Source organism: Portunus trituberculatus, chromosome 3 (genome assembly GCF_017591435.1).
Source record: "Portunus trituberculatus isolate SZX2019 chromosome 3, ASM1759143v1, whole genome shotgun sequence".
In the NCBI taxonomy this organism is placed as follows: domain Eukaryota; kingdom Metazoa; phylum Arthropoda; class Malacostraca; order Decapoda; family Portunidae; genus Portunus; species Portunus trituberculatus.
Window position 1 is genome coordinate 1,883,101 of NC_059257.1, and position 21,212 is coordinate 1,904,312.

At 39.4% G+C, this 21,212-nt stretch overlaps 1 protein-coding gene across 1 annotated transcript in view; it reads left to right on the forward strand.

Annotated features, from left to right (window-relative positions):
* The window catches only part of LOC123510050 (glucoside xylosyltransferase 2-like), a 136,090-nt gene that overhangs the window by 96,379 nt on the left and 18,499 nt on the right, over positions 1–21,212 (forward strand). The window lies entirely within an intron of this gene.

Genomic DNA, 21,212 nt, shown 5'->3' on the forward strand with positions numbered 1-21,212 from the left:
CCTTAGGTTTCCAAAATCTGTCTTGGCATAATTCCATCTTCCCACTTTATATTCTTCATTTCTTCTAGATTTCTCTTCATCTATCACCTTGAACTCCAAAACTGCATGATCACTCTTTGCTAAAGGGCACTCCACCCTCATCTCCTCAATGACCATTGGCTCTGTACTAAAGACCAAGTCCAGTCTTGACGATGCTCCCTCTCCTCCAAACCTAGTATCTTCTTTGACCCACTGAGTTAACACATTTTCCATTGCCAGTGTCAATAGTGTATTTCCCCATGTTGTCTCTGATCCTCCATTGACCAGTCCTCCCAACACACCTCTTTACAATTAAAATCTCCCATCATTATAGTTCGTTCACAGCCACCCAACATTTCTTCCAGACATGTTCCTGTATCTCTTATCATTTCTTCATATTCCTGTACTGACCATGCATTTGTCTTAGGTGGTACGTACACCACTATGTAGTGCCTCTTTTTTCCTTCATTAGTTTCTGCTCTGATCTTTAGCACTTCTGACTTTTCCATACCTTCTTTCACTTGATCCACCTTTATATCTTTTTTAACCAGCAACATCACTCCTCCTCCCATCTTACCTACTCTATTTCTTTTCCAAACATTATATATCCCTTCTCCAACCATCATCAGGTCTTCTCCCTCTCTCAGTTTTGTTTCAGTAAGACCCACAATATCTGGGTTCTTATCCCTCAAGTAATCGTTGAGTTCTAAAATCCCCGATATCACTCCATTTATGTTGGAATACATTACATTCCGCTCATACGTAAGTTTCTTTAGTCTGTGTGTGTGTGTGTGTGTTTTCAAGAATGTTACAAGGCGGGACGCATGTAACTTATCTTTCGAGAGGGAGAGGAGGGAGGAAAGGAGATGAGGAGGAGGAGAGAGAGAGAGAGAGAGAGAGAGAGAGAGAGAGAGAGAGAGAGAGAGAGAGAGAGTTGGGAACAGTCTATGCCATTGGGTAATTTTAGACACAAGGTGGGACGCATGTAGCTTATCTTTAGTGATTGGTGGAGACAAGGATGGTGGGAGGAGCACTAGGATTTCAAGGACAACATATGGCGTGTGTAGTTGGTATCCAACACACTATACGGGACAACTGAACTGAAGAAAACTCAGAAAAGAAATATGACGTCTACGTAGGCATCACCGTATATGCTACTGGGGCTTCATGATGCCTACATAGGCGTCACCATATTGAAGGGGTTAAATTGAGTGTGAGTAACATAAGGATTTAGCTCTTTCAAGTTTAGAATGACTGGCAGTAGTACCATCTTTCTTTACAGTGAGAAAAACATTGGAATAAAAAGCATTGCCAGGAGAGGGCTCACATCTCTCAACAATACCCCATTCCACAAACCTAAGCAGCGCAGCATCCAGGGCCGCCCTATCACTTTCTGAAAGGGACAGGGGCCGAGGCAGAGTAAATTGTAAGGGAAGCTCATCAAACTCAAGCACATGGCCACAAACCACATCAAGAATCCATTTATTGGAGGAAAGAGCTAGCCACTGCTGTCTGGCAGTGAAAATTTTCCCACTCATAAAATTGTCAGAGGTATTGAATAAAGAGTTAATGGTAATACTCACTTGGCAAGGGTTCACTGGGCTGGACTGTGCTGCTGGTTCCCCCTCAGTGAAGGAGGCCACTGGCCTAAAAAAGGCTTAGACCGAAACCTTGAGTTTTGGGAAGGAGGGGCTCTCCTGGGAGCCTGGCGGGAAGCAGCCGTCCGCCTGGGACCTCCTGACTGGTAGGGGCGGAAAGAAGGCCTGCCCAGCCACCTGGCCCGATGCAACTCCTCGCACTTCTTAATGACATCAAAGGGGAACAACTCTGCAGTGCCAACTTCACAGTCCCAACGGCAAAGCTTCGCAAGTGCTGAATCATTCACGTGAATGCGGGCCACTTCCTTCCTGAGCTGGTTAAGGTAACACACTGCAGAAGTCAGGAGACGTAAACAGTTATTCAGGCCATCCAGGTAATCATCCACAGGCTTACCTTTCCTCTCCCCAATGTCACTCAGGCACTGGGCAACCGGTACCAGGGCCTTGGAGAGCAGGCCATTGGTGAAAAACAGGCGAGCATCAATCAGTCTGCCCCCCACACTTAGAGCCTTGGTAATAACTGCATTTGTAGCAGGCACAATCAGATTAGGAACATTGCTGGGCAACCTCACCTTACTACAGGTAGTCTTCACCCCGTCCGAGGTGGGGCAACACCTAAGGCTATCATCTAAAATGCCTGCTAAATGGTCAGACAGGGGCTCACCTTTCTTCTCCTGACCATGAAAGTGCCCCGCCAGTTCTTCCAAAGCCTGATGAAAATCAGCGTCGTCAAGTGCGCCCCGTGGGCCACCCAGGTCATCCAGCCCCGCTAGCTGGTCGGCCGCTGCCTCCCGCATCTCACCGTCTTCAGATCCTGTGCTCTCGATGCTGCCAAAGCCACTGAAGTCCCCGCTGTCAGTCTGGGGCACCATCTCAGGAGAACACCTGTCCAGCTTCGCAATCAGGTCCGCCACGATGGAACCTAAATGGCTGACATGATCCTCGAGGGACAGGCCAGCTGAGTTGACATCACGGGGCTGACTCGGCCCCGCCAGGGCTGAATCGGAAGCCAGCTGAAGCGCTCTGTCATGGCCAGGGTCACGGCGGTCCCTTTATCCCTGCTGAACATCAGACCAAGCACCATCTTCGCAGGAGCATTTCCTGCCCCGTGGAGGGGAAGCCGAAGGGACGAAGGGGCGAATCGCTAAGGCCTGCTGGGTCTGCCATCTGCAAACGGGGCTGCCCGACACCAGGGTAAATAAGCCAACACGATCCTAAGATTGAGGAGTGTAGCACCATGTATCAGCAGCTCGGGGCCAAAGAGAAGGTGAAAACTGACCAGGGCAACTCCGAGGAGAAGCAGGCAAAGAAAAGGGCAGCAGCAGGCTCCGAGGAGCAGCCGGCAAAAAACCTGAGATCCGAGCTCGTGTGTAGACCAGACGAGGATGAACAACAGACTGACGAGGAGCGGCATAGACATCTCATTTGTTGCCTCGGTGACGTCAGTTTAAATATTGTGAAGTGAAATGGATATCATATCTTAGTATTCATATACGCTCATGCCACAGGATAATCTTGACTCCGTGGCACTGAGTGATAGTGAATTATTAATGAAATACGCACTATCACTCAGTGCCATGGAGTCAAGGTTATCCTCGTGGCATGAGCGTATATGAATACTAAGATATGATATCCATTATAGCAGGCAATAGAGGAGTGGAAACATAAACATCATGATGAAAGTAACACGCAAACAAAAGGGTCACAAGAAGAAGAAGCGGCAGAGTGGCCGTGAGTCTCCTGCTTCGTCTGTGGCTCATCTCATCCCTGCTTTATTTTTTGGTATTCCATGTAAGATTTCACTTTATGTATTACAAAACAATCCTTTCTTGGTGGCAAGGTTTGTAAAAAGCTAATAGAAATGTTTTCTTTGCAGTTAAAGTCACCCATCACATATTTTTACTCCACAATTAGTTTCTAAACATTTTCTGGTATCATTCAGTATGTTCCCATAATCATTTCCCACTAATTTTTTTTTGTTCTTTCAGTAGGACATAAACAACAACAAAGTCCCTTTTTCCTTCTTGAATTCTTAATCGTGCTTTCAGCACTTCAGCATACCCTTCTCCTTAAGTTATTTCATCCACCTGCAGCTCTTTCTTTACAAGTAAAATCACTTCTCCTTGTTTTTGTTTCTCCTTATTTCTTCCTTATATTGTAACTACTTTTCCCAATATCCAGTGCATCAAGTCCTCCACACAATTTTGTCTCAGTTAATCCCACGATGTTAGACTTGTTTTCTTTTAATTATTCAACTATTTTTTGCTGTTAAAATACCATTTACGTTTGTGTATGCGACTTTTAATACTCTTTCTCTTCTACAGTGATACTTATTTCCTTTTTTGTTTTCCCTCCTTTTGTACCACTTCCTTAGTCTCATGTCTGACTTTCCATTAGTAGCTCATCCTTTCCTCTGCTGTTCTGTTTAAGTTTTTTTTTCTTTGGCTGTTCCCATAGCTGCCTAAGTTTTTAGCTCTTTCATCTTCATTTTGATCACACCTCAACCATATATTTTTGTACTCTTCTTTCCTTCCCAGCTTCCATGAGCCTACCAGGATTTCTTATTCTAATCTTTAACAGACATGTTTTGCCCTCCGTGTATTTCCCCAGTCTATAGACTTACTCAGTTTCTTCATTCAATTTCTTGCCTTCATCTTCATCATCCTTCCCCTCTATCACTACTTTCTCAGCCTGCTTTTTCTCATATTCTTCTCTTTTGTGTCTGATTGGCTTAACTTTTTCCTTTAACCCAATGATATAACACACTTTTTCTTTTCCACAGTATCCTTTTCCTTAATTACCTTTATTACCGGTTTGGCAACCTCCCGTTCCCTTTCCTTGGCCAATTCTTCTATAATCTTTTAAAATTAACTTCCTGCTGATCCTGGTCCATCTTCCGATGCTTTTGCTTTTCACTTATTTTTCTTATTTGATCTTCAGTATCTTCCATTTTCTTTTCAATAGCACAAATGTTTTCTTCAGGTCATCAAAATTTTTCTCCAGTACTTCAGTGTTTGCCTTCATGATCTCATTGTCCTTTTCCATTGTTTTTATCCTAGTGATCAGTTCTTTTACTAGGTTCTCCAGGTTTATGATCTTCCTCCTCAATAAACTCTCTCTGGTGTTTCGGTCATCATACCTGTCCTCCAATCTGAAGCCTGAGAACTCATTTCTAGCAAGCTCCACCCTACCACTTGGGATAAACCAACACTCCTTGCCCTTGTCCATTCTGTTCTCACTTTTTTCCTTTCTCCTTTATCCATCTTGTTAACATTTTAACCCTGCCACCTAGACAAGCAAGACAGCATTAAAAAATAGCTCTTACCTTTAGTTTACACTCAAGGACCAGGTAAAAGATATTCTCGGTGGCCTTGAAATAATATCAAAGCAGAGCATGGTGTGGGCATCAGTCATGTATGATCTTTATCTTGTGTGTGTGTATTTACCTAGTTGTATTTACCTAGTTGTATTGTACAGGGTTTGAGCGGGGCTCATAGTGTCCTGTCTCCGTATCTCTATTTGTCTAGTTTTTCTTTAAAGTTATGCACACTATGTGCTGTAACAATTTCATTATCCAATGCATTCCATTTTTCCACCATTCTGTATTACCTAGTTGTATTGTACAGGGTTTGAGCGGTGCTCATAGTGTCCTGTCTCCATATCTCCATTTATCTAGTTTTTCTTTAAAGTTATGCACACTATGTGCTGTAACAATTCCATTATCCAATGCATTCCATTTTTCCACTGTTCTGTGTGAAAAACTGTATTTTCCAACATCCTTCACACACTGCCCCATCCTGATCTTCTTTTCATGTCCTCTTGTCCTTCCATCTTCTTCCGTCAACAGCATCAGGTCTTCTTTGTCTTATCTTTTCAATATCTTTTACTATCTTATACTCGTACATTGTTATTAGGTTCCCACGTTCTCTTCTATGTTGTAAGGTTGGCAATCCCATTTCCTTCAGTTGTTCTTCATATGTGAGGTCCTTTAATTCTGGCACCATCTTTGTAGCAATCTTTTGTATCCTTTCCAATTTTCTTATATCTTTTTTAGAGCTCGGAGACCATACCACTGCTGCATATTTCAGCATTGGGCATCATGCTTGTGATGATTTTTTTTATCATATCTTTATCCATGTAATGAAATGCCACTCTTATATTAGTCAACGCCTTTTATGATAGTTCAAATATCTTGCTGATATGTTTATCAGGGCTCAGATTTTCTCGTATGATCACTCCAAGATCTTTTCCTCTATAGTCTTCGTTATTTGCTCCTCTCCCAGCAAATAGTTCCATACTAGTCTTCTCTTACTCTTTCCTAGTTCCATTATGTGGCATTTCTTGGCGTTAAACTCCAATTTCCACTTCTTGCTTCATTCATAGATCTTGTTTAAATCTTCCTGCAACAGTAGACAGTCCTCTCTGGTTTTGATAACTCTTAGCAACTTTGCATCATCAGCCAATAAATTTATATAGCTGTTTATCCCAATGTGAATGTTGTTTACATAAACTTGAAACATAATGGGGGCTAACACTGACCCTTGTGGCACCCTGCTAGTTACTTTTCCCCAAGATGAATATGTATCTCTGATCACAGTTCTCATTTCCCTATCCTTCAAATAATCTCTTGTCCATTCAAGCAGGGTTCCACACAGTCTTCCTATGTCCTCTAGTTTCCAAAGAAGTCTTCCATGAGGGACTTCATCAAAAGCCTTTTAAATGTCCACGTATACTATGTCTACCCATCCATCTCTGTTTTCAAGTCCTGCAATAACTCTGGAGCATAATAAGTTTGATACACATGACCGCCCTGTCCTGAACCCAAATTGTCTGTTTGATATGACTTGCTCCTCTTCTAGAAATTTAGCCCATTTTTCTTTGATAATTATTTCAAATGTCTTCCCAATGACACTTGTAAGTGACACTGGTCTGTAGTTTAATGGTTCAGTTGCCTTTCCTCCTTTGAATATCGGTATTACGTTGGCTCCCTTTCACTCTAGTGGAACTTTCCCTTCATTTATTGAACTTTTAATTATTTCCCAAATTGGCTCCAGTAATAGCTCTTTACATTTTTTCAACACTTAGCCTGATACACCATCTGGCCCCATTGCTTTCCTGACTTCCAACTTATCCAGTAACCTTCCAATATCCTCTTTGTGCACTGCAATCTCCTGTAATCCTTGGCAGTCCAATGTCTTATTAGGTTCTATGAAATCATCTTCTTCAGTGAATGCTGTTTTGAAGCTCTCATTCATTATTTCACACATTTCCTTCTCTGGTATGTCTTCCCTTCTTTAGTTGTTTTTCCAATTGTTTCCTTATTCTTTGTTTTGCCATTTATAAACCTGTAGAAAAGTTTTGGTTTATTCTTGCTTTTATCCACTATATCCTTCTTAAACTTTCTTCCTCTCTCCTTACTTTAATATATTCATTTCTAGTGTCTTTGTACTGCCGACTATTATAGTCATTTCCCCGTTTTAAGAGTTTCTTCCACACTTTATCTTATGCCTTTTTTGCTTGTATGCATCTAGCATTGTACCATGTATGTATTCCTTTCTGAACTCTATAAACAGGAACAAACTTTTTACTCCTTCATTATATTTCTGTAAGAATATGTCATATTTCTCTTGTACAGTCTTCCTGCACATATTATTATTCCACTCAATATCAGCAAAATACCTTAATTTTTCTAAATCCGCTCTTGCATAATTTAATCTCTCTCCTTTATAGTCCTCTCTGTAACTTATCTCATCTTCCTCCTGCATTTGCATCTCTGGTGTCACATGATCACTTTTCCCATTGGACTAAAGTATTGTATGATTGGAGGGGACTCAAGTTTCTTTGTGAAAACTAGGTCAAGCAATGATGGTTCTTCTTCCCCTGTGTACCTTATTGTTAACTCCGCCACCCACTGGTCCATTGTATTAACCATAGTCAACTGTAACACAGTCTCACTCCACTGCCCAGCATTATCCATTACTTTCATCTCTCCAGTTTATATTTTTACAGTTAAAGTCTCCGTCTAAGAGTATTCTTCTATCTCTTCCTATCATGTTATCGAGGCACTTTATCACCTTTCTTTGCGTATCTGTATGCTCTTCTGATCCCCATGTATTAATTAGTCTTCGGTGGAACATATGTAACTATAATTTTTCTTTTCTGCAAATATTCTGTTCTGATTGTTACTCCCATTACTTCCACTTTGTCTTCACCATATTGCACAACCTCCACACATATATTATGATGAACCATTATTAGCACTCCTCCCCCTTTTATCCTTCCTGTCCCTCCTCCAGGCATTACGAGGGGTGTTCAAAAAATATGTGTAATACTCCCTTGTCCCGAGTGCCAACAGGATAAAACATGTTGGAACATGTCTGCCAGAAAGGGCATGCTCTTGGCTATCTTCTGGTTGCTACCAGTCATTATTCGCTTCGAAACGAAGCAGTCAGGAGCTAGTTGAAAAAGGTTGGTTTTTGACCCATGGAATGTAAGGATTTTGAGAAAAGAACCAACATAAAATTTTTGGTAAAGCTTGGTTGGAAAGGAACGGAGATCATTCAAGCTTTGCAGAACGTTTATAGGAATGATGCTCCAAAGAAAACTTGCATTAACAAATGGATTGAAAGATTTTGAGATGGTAGAGAAGCTGTTGAAGATGATGAGGGTCGTGGCAGACCAGCAACCTCGAAAAGTAGTGAAAACATTGATGCAGTTAGGAGCCTAGTCGAAGAAGATGGAAGACTGGCAGTTCATCAGATAGCTGAGACTGTGAGCATATAATTTGGTTCTGCTCATTTGATTCTGCATGAAGCTCTCAGCTCGATGGGTCCCAAAAGAGTTGTGCCCAGATCAGGTAAATTTCAGAAGTGAATTGTCAACGGCGATTTTGACCAAAATTGAAGCCGATGAAGACAACTTTTTCAGTCAAATCATCACAGGTGATGAAACATGGGCATACCAGTATGATCCTGAAGCAAAACAACAGTCCAAACAATGGCTCCCACGTGGATCATCTGGCCCAATTAAATTAAAATATGAGAGGTCTGTCAACAAGGTAATGACGACCATTTTTTGGGATTCTAAAGGAGTTGTGCTTGTAAACTTTTTAGAAGGTCAAAAAACTGTCACAGGAGCCTATTATGTAGAAGTTTTAAAGGAACTGAGAGCAGAATAGGCTAAAAAGCGTCCAGGAAAATTCCATCGCGGAATACTCTTCCATCATGACAACGCTCCAGCACATTCTTCACGCGTTGTAAAGGATGTTTTGAGAGAATTTCAATGGGAATTACTGCCACATCCACCTTATAGCTCCGTCTGACTTTTTTTTATTCCCAAAACTCAAAGAACAGTTGAAAGGCATCTGTTTTAATAGCACTGTTGATTCTCACAAAGAGGTCTGCAGATTTGTTCGAAAATTATCTAAAAGGATGGAAACACCACCTGGAAAAGTGACGGAGGCTATGTTGAAAAATAGATTAGTTGTAAAATCAATAAAGAATGATAAAATTCTGTGTGTGTTTTAATCCCCTCAGTTGACATGGATCTCCTTTTTCAGTTTTGTTTCAACGATGCACATTACATCTGGCTTTTTCTCTTTCAAATAATCCCGAACTTCCAATATGCTTGATAACAAACCATCTATGTTAGTATAAGTCACTTAATTTATTGCCTCCTCCACAACCTCCTGTTTTTCCCTTAAGTACCACTTCTTTAGTCTCATATCCAGAATCCTCCAGTAAAAATTCCTCTTCTATCTCTGTCCTTTTCTCATTTTTTTTTCCTTAACTTCACTTCTTAGCACTTTCTCCTTTTCCCTTTCCTCTAAGTTCATATATCTTTTTATCCATATTTCCTTGTGATTGACATCATCGGCCAGCTTCCCTTTTCTAGCTATAATTTCCTCTACAGCCACTTGAGATCTCATTTTCACTTTCATTTGTCTCTTATCCCCTTCACTGTACTTTCCCAGCCTAATCACTTCCTCCACCTCCTGTTCAAATTCTTGTGAGCTGTCTTGTACTTGTTTGATAACCGTTTTGGCCATTTCCCTTTCTTCACGTTCTCTTGTGAATTTATTTGGATTTTTCTTTTCTCTCATCCTATAAATCACGAAGCTTTATTTCTTGTCCACTGCATCCCACACTAAATCTTTCTTTTCCTTGATAACTTCTATTACACTAACTTTTATGCTCTGAATTGCTCTCCTTACCACTTCTGAAAATTTTACTTTTTCCTCTTCTTGCTCCTGTTTCCATTCATTTCTTAGTTCTTTCAACTTGTTATCACCTAGACCACCTTCTGCCCTGTCTGTAATCCCATCCTGCACTTTAGCCTGCAAATTTTTTAAAGAGCATTTATGATTTTGGCATGTGGTTTTAGAACGTCATTTTGCTTCCTTATTTCTAGAATCTCCTCTTTTAATTCCTGGTTTACTGCACTGACTTTCTCACATTCAGTTACTCTTAATTTCAGGGCTGTGTTTTTCCGTTAGCAGTCGGTCTTGTTTATCCATGAGACTGGACATCTTCTCCTTCATGTATCTTAAGGTGGCCATGGCATCAAAAAATTTGAAAAAAATTGAAAATCTCCAAAACACCACCAGAGCATCCCCAAACATATAGCAACATAGTGATGGAGTATTTTGGGGAAATACATTAAAATACGTAGGGTATTTACATGGAAAGTGTTTTTTTGGGTAAGGAAAGGTGGGCGCTGGCAACTTAGTACTATGGCGTACACAGGAACACACCCTCTCCCCTTCCATTTCAGTGTCCATGTGACTTTGATGGGAGGAGGATCTATTGGGTATCTCGCCCGTCATTTCACACCTTGCAAGCTACAATCCAGCCTATTTTACCTGCCTTTTTTGCCTTATAATATCTAAACAAACAGTGCAAGTAGAAATTACAAATTGTACCGACCATGCATGGATGGGAGACACCCTCACCTTTGAGTGACTAATAACTACAATAATTGTAGGGATGGCCAGGTGCCATATGAGTCTTACTGAATATTCTAAACATGCCTAAAAAGGATATATAATGCACATGGTGGAGTATGAGCAAGAAATATCCAACCCAAATAAATGTACAGGGTCATAGAGAACGAAAATGACATCTCTGAGGTTTTTTGCCTTTTTCTCAGTTTCCACTTTTTATCATTTAAATTGAATCTTCTCCCACATTTCTCAATGGATTTTCAAATTTGAGGTATCATTTTGACGCTCAATGAAGCTGCTACATTTTTACCTCTTAGAATTTGGAATTTTTTTTTAAGTGGCCAATATAATTTTATATATAAAAAAAAAAAAAAAAAAAAATTGAAAATTCATAATGGCCATCAGAATAAAAAAATCTAAATTCTATGAGGTGTAAAGTTTTGGTATTCAACATACTTCATATCCCTACTGGCAAAATTGAAATATGTCCTCTAGTGATAAAGTTTGTAGGAATAATATACAGTAAGTCTTTGTTTTACACTAGAAATATATTCCTCAAAAAGCAATTGTAAACCAAAATTAGTGTAAACCGAACCCGTTTTAACATGATAGGAATATGTTCCAGTCAATCGAAAAAAGTAAACAAACATCCATCTCAACCTTCAAGGTTTCAATAATAGACAGGGTCTTTTCTGAAATGAGGCTCAATGAGAGTGGGGCATGCTGGCATATTTGGATCCAAATTTTAAGTAAACCCTCCATCCGATCCATAATGGGTTCCCGATGTTTTGTCAGCAATTTTACCTGCAGGCTTGAAGCATTAACTGCTGCCTCCTTAACCCTTAACTTCCGGCGGTCGTATATAAACGTTTGCGTCAGAGCGTCCAGTAGACGGATTCCCAGTAATCAAGATTTTTCCGGCGTAATTTTAAGTCTCTCGCGCTCTCTTGAGGTGGATGGTGAGTAGAAGTATCTGGCATCTTTTACCACACAAGTGTTTCCACAAGAGCTCTAATTTTAGAGGTAACTGAACTGTTTTCCCTTTTATGGGCGACACTTGGCAACTCCTCGCTTAGAAAGGTCAGTGATAACAGCGAAGGATCTCAGATTGTAAATCACCATGGAGCAAGGCAGAACCCTTTTACTTAGCAGTGGTTCTGAGCTAGAAGAAAGTGACAGTGAATATATAGAAGAAGAAACTGGGGAAAGTGAAGAGACTAGTAGTGAGGACACGGATGTAGAGCATCATTCACCTGCTTTCTCAGGAGAACAGACAGAGAGACAGAGACTCTTACACAGTATAAGTGACAGTGAAGGCAATAATGATGAAGAACAGACTCCAGATAATGTGTCAAGGACACAGAGTGTTTCTAGGAGGCAGGCATGCGCGTGCTCCTCGCGTTCTGGGGAGCGATCAAGGGGCGTGGCAGAGGTGGCGCGAGACCCCGACCTGTCTTTCAATGGAGGGAATTCAATGATGATTTTTCCCAGTTATGCCTGATTTATCTGTGTCTCCTGGCATAACAGCTGAATTCCCTCCTGTGCAACACAATTGTGACTATTTCATGGCGTTTCTCAGTGATGCTTTCTTGGACCATATAGTGAGTGAGAGCAACACTTTTCATGATGAAGAAACAGCAGATGATGATGATGTGCCCCATAGCTCTCACGAGAAAGAGTGGAAAAACATCACAAGAAATGAACTCCTGACGTTCATAGCCTCACGCTTCTTATGAGTCATTCGAGAAAAGCTTTGAGGTAACTCATCTGAGTCACACAGGCCCTACACATCAACACTTGTCAGAGAGAGAGAGAGAGAGAGAAGAGACACACTTCACACACACACACACACACACACACACACACACACACACACACACACGTGTCTCAGAAATCAGTGATATAGACACACACACACACACACACACACACACACACACACACACACACACACACACACACACACACACACACTCAGAAATCAGTGATAATATGTCCTTCCTTCCTCCCCTATCTCTCTCTCTCTCTCTCTCTCTCTCTCTCTCTCTCTCTCTCTCTCTCTCTCTCTCTCTCTCTCTCACACACACACACAGAGAGAGAGAGAGAGAGAGAGAGAGAGAGAGCGTCGCTCTCCGGGCTGTTTCCTCTTGACTGGTCACACCGTTCGGAGGAGGAAACTTTGATAAAACAATAACTAAACTCTCAGACGTCATATCGAGCTGGAAAGTACATCATTGTATTCAGAATAACACAGAGAATAATTATCAGTATTCAAACTGTGTTCTGACAATTTTAGGTGTACCATTTTTCCCCGTCATTAGACAGGAAAAAATATTTTAATCCCCGGAAGTTAAGGGTTAACACTTGAAGCATTCCTCAAAACAGTAGCAACTGTGGTAAATTCAGGGAACGGCTTATAGCTGACGAGCCTTCCCTAAGTTCTTTTCTCTTGACTATATCAAGCTTCGTTTCCAACGTTAAACTTTTCCTGGCTCGTTCAACCTTACCCACTTCTTCACCAAGATCCAAATTACGTTTTGGTGACATTTGGACAGGAATTGGTCTTAAATGCAGAGAATAATGTAAATAAATCACCGAGCACAGTCTCACTGTTATTCTCGTTCAGTGACTGATTTGTTGTTGGTCTGACTTGGTCGCAGTGCAGCACCACAATCACAGGCAGTGGGAATTTCAAATATCATAACTGCGATTTTTTTATCGTAAATTGAAAAAATGGTAGTAATTGTCAATTGTCGTATCTGTGAATTTATCGTATACTAAACTAGTGTAAAACGAAGACTTACTGTATGTTTTTTAAATTGATTTCTTTATTTTTCGTGCAGTTATTTATGGGTCGATTTGCTTGTAACTACTAAACTAACATTGTGTAATAAACATCTTTCAGTGAAAAAAAAAAATTACCCACATACCTCTTTATTTTCGATTTTTCAAAAACTTCACCGGACAGTCCCCTAAATTCTCTTTCTACATTAACAACCCTTCTCATATTATCTCGTTCATCCCTGAAACCTGAGAGATCCTTTTCCATAGTATCATTAGTCAGTTTCTTTAAACCAATAGGTGTTTCTATAAAGTGTTAGTTTTCACTCGCCGTATGTTTTGATTCTGCCATGCGCCTGGCAGTGCTACTTCGTTCCATCTCTTGTTATTCATTCCTTATATGTGATTCAACACTTATTTGGAGATAGGAGAACCTATGGCCCCATCTCCCCCCTGTACATACGTCTAGGCCTGCGTCCAACTCCTTTTGTAGTAATCTCTGCGAGCTGCTTAGATGCATGTTTCCTGCTCAACGGCTGTGGTGTGTGTGTGTGTGTGTGTGTTTACCTAGTTGTATTTAGCTAGTTGTAGTTTTACAGGGCCTGGGCTTTATGCTCGTGTGGCCCTGTCTCCATATCTACACTTATCCAATCTTACTTTAAAAGTATGCACACGTTGCAGACACTACTTCTTCATTTAAACTGTTCCATGTCTCAATACATCTCTGCGGGAAACTATATTTTTTAGTATCTCTCAGACATCTTCCTTTTCTCAGCTTTTTACTATGCGACCTTGTGCTTTGGATGTCATATTCTTCTCTCAGGATCAGTTTCTCATTATCCACTTGGTCCATTCCGTTGATCAATTTATAAACTTGTATCGGGTCTCCTCTCTCCCTTCTTTGTTCCAGGGTTGGTAGATCCATAGCCTTTAATATCTCCTCATATGTCATCCCTTCAAATTCTGGAAACATTCTTGTAGCTATTTTTTGTAGCCTCTCCAATTTCCTTATGTGTTTCTTCATCATTTCTTTGTCCATGTAGTGAAATGCTACTCCAATATTCCTTAGCAAATTATATGTTTAAATTCTATCAATATGGCTTACTGGTTGATTGTTTTCTTCCATCGTCACTCCTAAGTCCTTTTCCTTTTTAACTTTCTCCAGTTCTACTCCATCTCCCATCTTATAGATTCCCACAGGTCGTCTTTCACTCTTTCCCATTTTCATGACATGGCTTTTGTTTACATTGAATTCCATTTCCCACTTCTTACTCCATTCTCAGATCTTATTTAGGTCTTCTTGCAGTATTTCACAATCCTCCTTTTGCTTTATAACTCTGCACATTTTCGTATCATCTGCAAACAGATTTATGTAGCTGTTCACTCCTTCTGGCATGTCGTTAATATAAATGAGGAAAAGTATTGGTGCCAATACTGACCCCTGTGGCACTCCGCTTTCTACTGCTCTCCACTTGGACTTCATATCTTTAACTACCGTCCTTATTTCTCTCCCCCTTAAATAATTCTCTATCCATCTCAATGTGCTTCCTTTTAAGCCACCCTTCTTCTCTAACTTTCATAGTAATCTTGCATGTGGCACTTTGTTAAATGCCTTTTTAAATCCAAATAAATACAGTCAACCCATCCCTCTCTCTCTTGTACTCTATCAACTATTCTAGAATAGAAACTCAATAAATTAGTTACACAAGACTGTCTTTTTCTTAAACCAAATTGGCTATTTGATATTAATTTGTTGTCTTCAAGGAATTCGAACCATTGTTTCTTTATTATTCTTTCACACATCTTGCATATTACACTAGTTAGTGATACCGGTCTGTAATTTAAAGATTCTTCCTTCCTTCCGCTCTTATATATGGGAACCACCTCAGCTCTTTTCCATTCTACTGGTACTGTTCCATTTTCTATTAAGCATTTTATGATGTTGTATATAGGACTTGCTAGTTCTTCCCTACATTCTTTCAGTATTCTGTCTGAGACTTCATCTGGTCCCATTGCCTTCTCTTCATCCAGTTCCTTCATTAACTCTTTTATTTCAAGCTTGGTTACTTTAATCTCTTTCATATAGATTGTCTCTCTATTACTCTGTGGCCTCTCAAATTTGGATTCCTTAGTAAAGACCTCCTGGAATTTTTTATTTAATAGTTCTGCCATACTTTTTTGGTCTTTCACCATCCCGCTCTCTCCTTTTAACCTTTCTATTGTTTCTTTTTGCCTAATTTTTCCATTTATGAATCTATAGTACAATTTTGGTTGCTCCTTACATTTTTCGACAATGTCCTTTTCGAAGTTCTTTTCCTCTTCCTTCCTCACCTTAACATATCCATTTCTTGTTGCTTCGAAGTTTTCCTTATTTGCTGGATTTTTATTTTTCCTCCACCTTTTCCATGCTCCATCTCTTTTCTCCTTTGCCCTAGCACACCTTGCATTAAAGCAATCTTTCTTTCCTGTGTGTGTGTATTTACCTAGTTGTATTTACCTAGTTGTAGTTTTACAGGGCCTGGGCTTTAAGCTCGTGTGGTCCTGTCTCCATATTTACACTTATCCAATTTTTCTTTAAAACTATGTACACTCTTTGCTGACACCACTTCCTCACTCAAACTGTTCCAAGTCTCAACACATCTTTGCGGGAAACTAAATTTTTTAACATCTCTCAGACATCGTCCCTTCCTTAGTTTCTTACTATGCGATCTTGTGCTTCTAAAGTCATATTCTTCTCTCAGGATCAGTTTCTCATTATCCACTTCATCCATTCCGTTAATCAATTTATAAACTTGTATCAGATCCCCTCTCTCTCTTCTCTGCTCCAAGGTTGGTAGATCCATTGCCTTTAGTCTCTCTTCATATGCCATCCCTTTAAATTCTGGAACCATTCTTGTAGCCATTTTTGTAGTCTCTAATTTTCTTATGTGTTTTTTTTATGGGAGTCCACACAACTCCTGCATATTCCAATCTAGGTCTTATTTTAGTACTTATCAATTTCTTCATCATTTCCTTGTCCATATAGTGAAATGCTACTCCAATATTCCTTAGCAAATTATACGTCTCTCTGAAAATTCTATCAATATGGCTAACTGGTTGATTATTTTCTTCCATTGTCACTCCCAAGTCCTTTTCCTTTTTTACTTTTTCTAGTTCTACTCCATCTCCCATCTTATAGATTCCCACTGGTCGTCTTTCACTTTTCCCATTTCCATGACATGGCTTTTGTCCACATTGAATTCCATCTCCCATTTTTTGCTCCATTTCCAGATCTTGTTTAAGTCTTCCTGTAGTATTTCACAATCCTCTTTTGTTTAATGACTCTGCACAGTTTTGCATCGTCCATAAACAGATTTATGTAGCTGTTCACTCCCTCTGGCATGTCATTTATATATACGAGAAAAAGTATTGGTGCCAATACTGACCCCTGTGGCACTCCGCTGTCTACTGTTCTCCACTTGGACTTCATATCTTTAACTATCGTCCTTATTTCTCTCCCCCTTAAGTAATTCTTCATCCATCTCAATGTGCTTCCTTTTAAGCCACCCTTCTCCTCTAACTTCCATAGTAATCTTTCATGTGGCACTTTATCAAAAGCCTTTTTTAGATCTAAATAAATACAGTCAACCCATCCTCTCTCTCTTGTACTTTATCAACTATTCTAGAGTAGAAACTCAATAAATTTGTCACACATGACCGACCTTTTCTAAAACCAAATTGGCTATTTGATAATATTTTGTTGTCTTCAAGAAACTCAATCCATTGCTTCTTTATTACTTTTTGACACATCTTGCATATTACACTAGTTAGTGATACCGGTCTGTAATTTAAAGGTTCTTCCTTCCTTCCGCTCTTATATATGGGAACCACCTCAGCTCTTTTCCACTCCACTGGCACTGTTCCATTTTCTATTGAGCATTTTATGATGTTGTATATTGGACTTGCTAGTTCTTCCCTACATTCTTTCAGTATTCTGCCTGAGACTTCATCCGGTCCCATTGCCTTTTCCTCATCCAATTCCGTCATCAACTTTTTATTTCAAGCTTGGTTACTTTAATCTCTTTCATATAGACAGTCTCTCTATTACCCTGTGGTCTTTCAAATTTGGATTCCTTAGTAAAGACCTCATGAAATTTACTATTTAACAGTTCTGCCATACTTTTGGGTCTTCCACCATTCCATTTTCTCCTTTTAACCTTTCTATTGTTTCTTTTTGTCTTATTTTTCCATTTATGAATCTGTAGAACAATTTTGGTTGTTCCTTACATTTTTCGACAATGTCCTTTTCATAGTTCTTTTCTTCTTCCTTTCTCACCTTAGCATATTCATTTCTTGCTGTTTTGAAGTTTTCCTTATTTTCTGGATTTCTGTTTCTTCTCCACCTTTTCCATGCTCCATCTCGTTTCTCCTTTGCCCTAGCACATCTTGCATTAAACCAATCTTTCTTTCCTTCTTCTTTAGGTCTATATTTCGGAACATATTCCTGACCCCAGTTTTGTATATTTCCAAAAATAAGTTATATTTCTCTTGAACCGTTAATGAGTTTTCCATCTCCTCCCAGTTTACGTTTTAAAATAGTTCTTGAGATTCTCAATATCAGCCTTTCTGTAATTTAATCGGTCTCCTTTGTATGATTCATCTCTATCTTCCTTTCCTTCTTCTATATCCATTTCTAATATTACATGGTCACTCTTTCCCAATGGGCACTTGTATCTTATATCATCGTTAATTGGTATATCCCTTGTAAAAACTAGGTCTAATCTTGCCGGCTCATCGTTTCCTCTGAATCTTGTGTTTTCCTTTACTCTTTGGACCATCAAATTATCTATCATTAGGTTCAGGAATCTATCTCCCAGGCATCTTCCCCATACCACTTTCATAATTTTCCCAGTCTACCTCCTTACAGTTGAAATCTCCTACCAATATCACTTTTCTCCTTTCCTTAATGATTCTTGTAAGACTCCTTATTGTGTCATCTATCATGTCTCTATATTCTTGGTTAGTCCATGAGTTTGTTTTGGTGGCACATATGTTCCAATGATTGTTAACTCCTTTTTGTTAATATGCATCTTAACATACAGTATTTCTGATTTTCCTTCCCCAAACTCCACTTGATTTACCACTATCTCCTTCCTTAACATCATCATGACTCCTCCTCCTCCTTTACCCACTCTGTCTCTCCTCCATATATTATACCTTTTATCTATGTCTATTTTATTGCCTCATTTAACTTTGTTTCCACCAGGCATACAATATCTGGTTCTTCTTTCTTTATGTAATCTCTTAATTCTAATTTACTAGATAAAATCCCATCTATGTTTGTATACATCATTTTAATCTCTTGTTCTTATCATTTTTAGTTAAACTTGCTCCATTCTTTTCTCTTCTTTCTCTTTTATATACCATTTCCTTATCCTGTCTCCTATAATTCTCCAAAAAAATGCCTTCTTCTCCTCCTCTGACCTTTCATTATTTTTTCTCTTGCTTCTGCCACCAGTTCATTGTGTCTCTTCCTTTCCTCCTCGTTTCTATTTTTCTTTATATATATATCTTTGCAACCTTCTGTTTCTCTGAGTTTTGTTTTTCTATATAGTACTTCTTCTGCTGCTGCTTGTGATTTTAGTAATATCTTAATTGGTCTCACTGTTCCTTCTTGATATGGTCCCATTCTATGGATTTCTTCTACTTCCTCTTCTAAGTTCTGTCTATCCTCATCATTCAGATGTTTTAGTAGGTCTTTACTGATTTCATTTCGTCTTTTTCCTTCTTGGTCTATATTTAACATTTTTTCTTTCAGTCCAAAAATAATTACTCTTCTTTTTTCCGCAATTTCTCTTACTAAATTTTCTTTTTTCTTGAGGACTCCTATCATTTTGCTTGTCATATTTTCATCTCTTTCTTTTAACTGTTCTTGAAATACTTCTTGAAATGATTCCTTGTCTTTCTTATCTTGGATTCTCCATGCTTGTACTTCTTTTTTAATCACGTCTTGTACTCTTTCTTCTTCTTTGTTAACTAGATCTTTTAGCTTCTCTTTTTTTTTCTCGGCTTTACCGAGTCCTTCTTCCATGAATTTCTTGTAGTTCGCTATTTGGACTTTTAATTCTTCATTTTCGGTTCTTAGCCTAGTTTCGTTTTCTTCCACTCTTTTTATCCTTTCTTTCAATTTCTGGAGCTCTTTATCCTGTTCTTCATTCTCTTTCATTCCCATACTCTCCTTTATCAATTTATCTAATTTACGTTCGATAGTCAAGACTCTATCAAATAGTGAAGTTTGCGCCGTATCAAAGCCTTCAAATTCTCTTTCTCCCTCACCAACATTGTCATCATCATCTTTCATTCTTTCCCTTGTCACATACCTGCATTTAGATGGAATATCTTTCTCACTCATTATTATTTAACACTGTATTCATGAAAAAAAAAAATGAGTCGACACTTTTTGCCCAGGCCACTGTAAACCCAAACAAAGGTAGTGAAGATCAGCTGATTCTCGGGAGCGACGGTATTGCGTGCTTCCTCTACCACGTCTCATGTGTGTGTGTGTGTGTGTGTGTGTGTGTGTGTGCGTATGTGTGTACATTATGGTCATAAAAATAGAAAATGGGTGTCTCAGTGTTGGAATGTGAAATCACCGCTGGGCGAATGTAGTATTCAGGATGACAAAACGACCCAGTCGTTTACTCGCTTTAATGCAGTTAACCTGCATGACAATCAAATTGACACCAGTATGAGGAATATTGAAATGTAAACAAAACACATGCAAAATAAGACATATAGCCATCACAATAATAATTGATTATTTAATACAATATACAGTCAACGTAAGGATAACCGATATAAACATCATAATTCTTAATGCCCTACTTATACATAATCATTGACACAGTGAGAAGTAACATGAATCATGAACAAATCAGTATCATGAACAATGACACGAAGGCAATAATACGTGTATTGTAACTCACAGTGTAATAGCAATTAACTTAACAATAATTCTCAGCTGAGTAGCAAATAGCAAATGAACTACAACATAACATATACGACTATGGGGATCGGCGTTGGACAGAATAAGATGTATGGAGAAATCAGAGGGCGGAGTGCAACACCTCTCTCACTGACAACCAGACAGAATATGCCTCCTTCAGAGGCAGCTGGGGCACACCACATGCGACCTATTTCTTCATCCCCTGCAGAATCAGCAGCGATCGTCCTTATCTATCCTACGCGCAGCATCATCAATCTTTGCACATAAACAACCCTCTCACTGCCTCTCTGCATCTAAGTTAACCTTCGTACATCTTCACTACTGTTACTTACTGATATATTTACTAATGTTCATATGTCCTTAATACTACAAGTTATGATAATTAACTATTCTCTTATCATTAGCATCCTCTATCGCCAGCAGCCTCACATTACAGTGTGAGGCACCATGACTGGCGACTACAGTATGTGTGTGAGCGTGTGCGTGTTGTAATATTCATTGTCAAGGCCTGTAGTGCTCCTGCCCAGTTGGGTGGTTTTTCAACAAAGTCGTGAAAATTTTGGTTTCTGTGGGTGGGGGGGTTTTGGGCTGTTCTGACTCTGTTTGATGGGTTTTTTGGCTCGTTATGTACGCATCTGCTGCACTACACCACACGCCCTTAAAAATATTTCTGAAATCATTCAAACTTTTGACATCAGTGTTGTTCCTGCTTTCACAGTGACCTGAATCCTTACTTCATTACTCTGAAAGGTATGAAGGGTTTTCTCACTTATGCCCAGAGCTTGAACAATCACCAACATCTGGCTCGTTTTATACCTATCTAGCATTTCCAACTTCTGTTCCAGGGTTCAGGGATTTCCTTAATTTCTTGGTAGCACTTACTGCATTT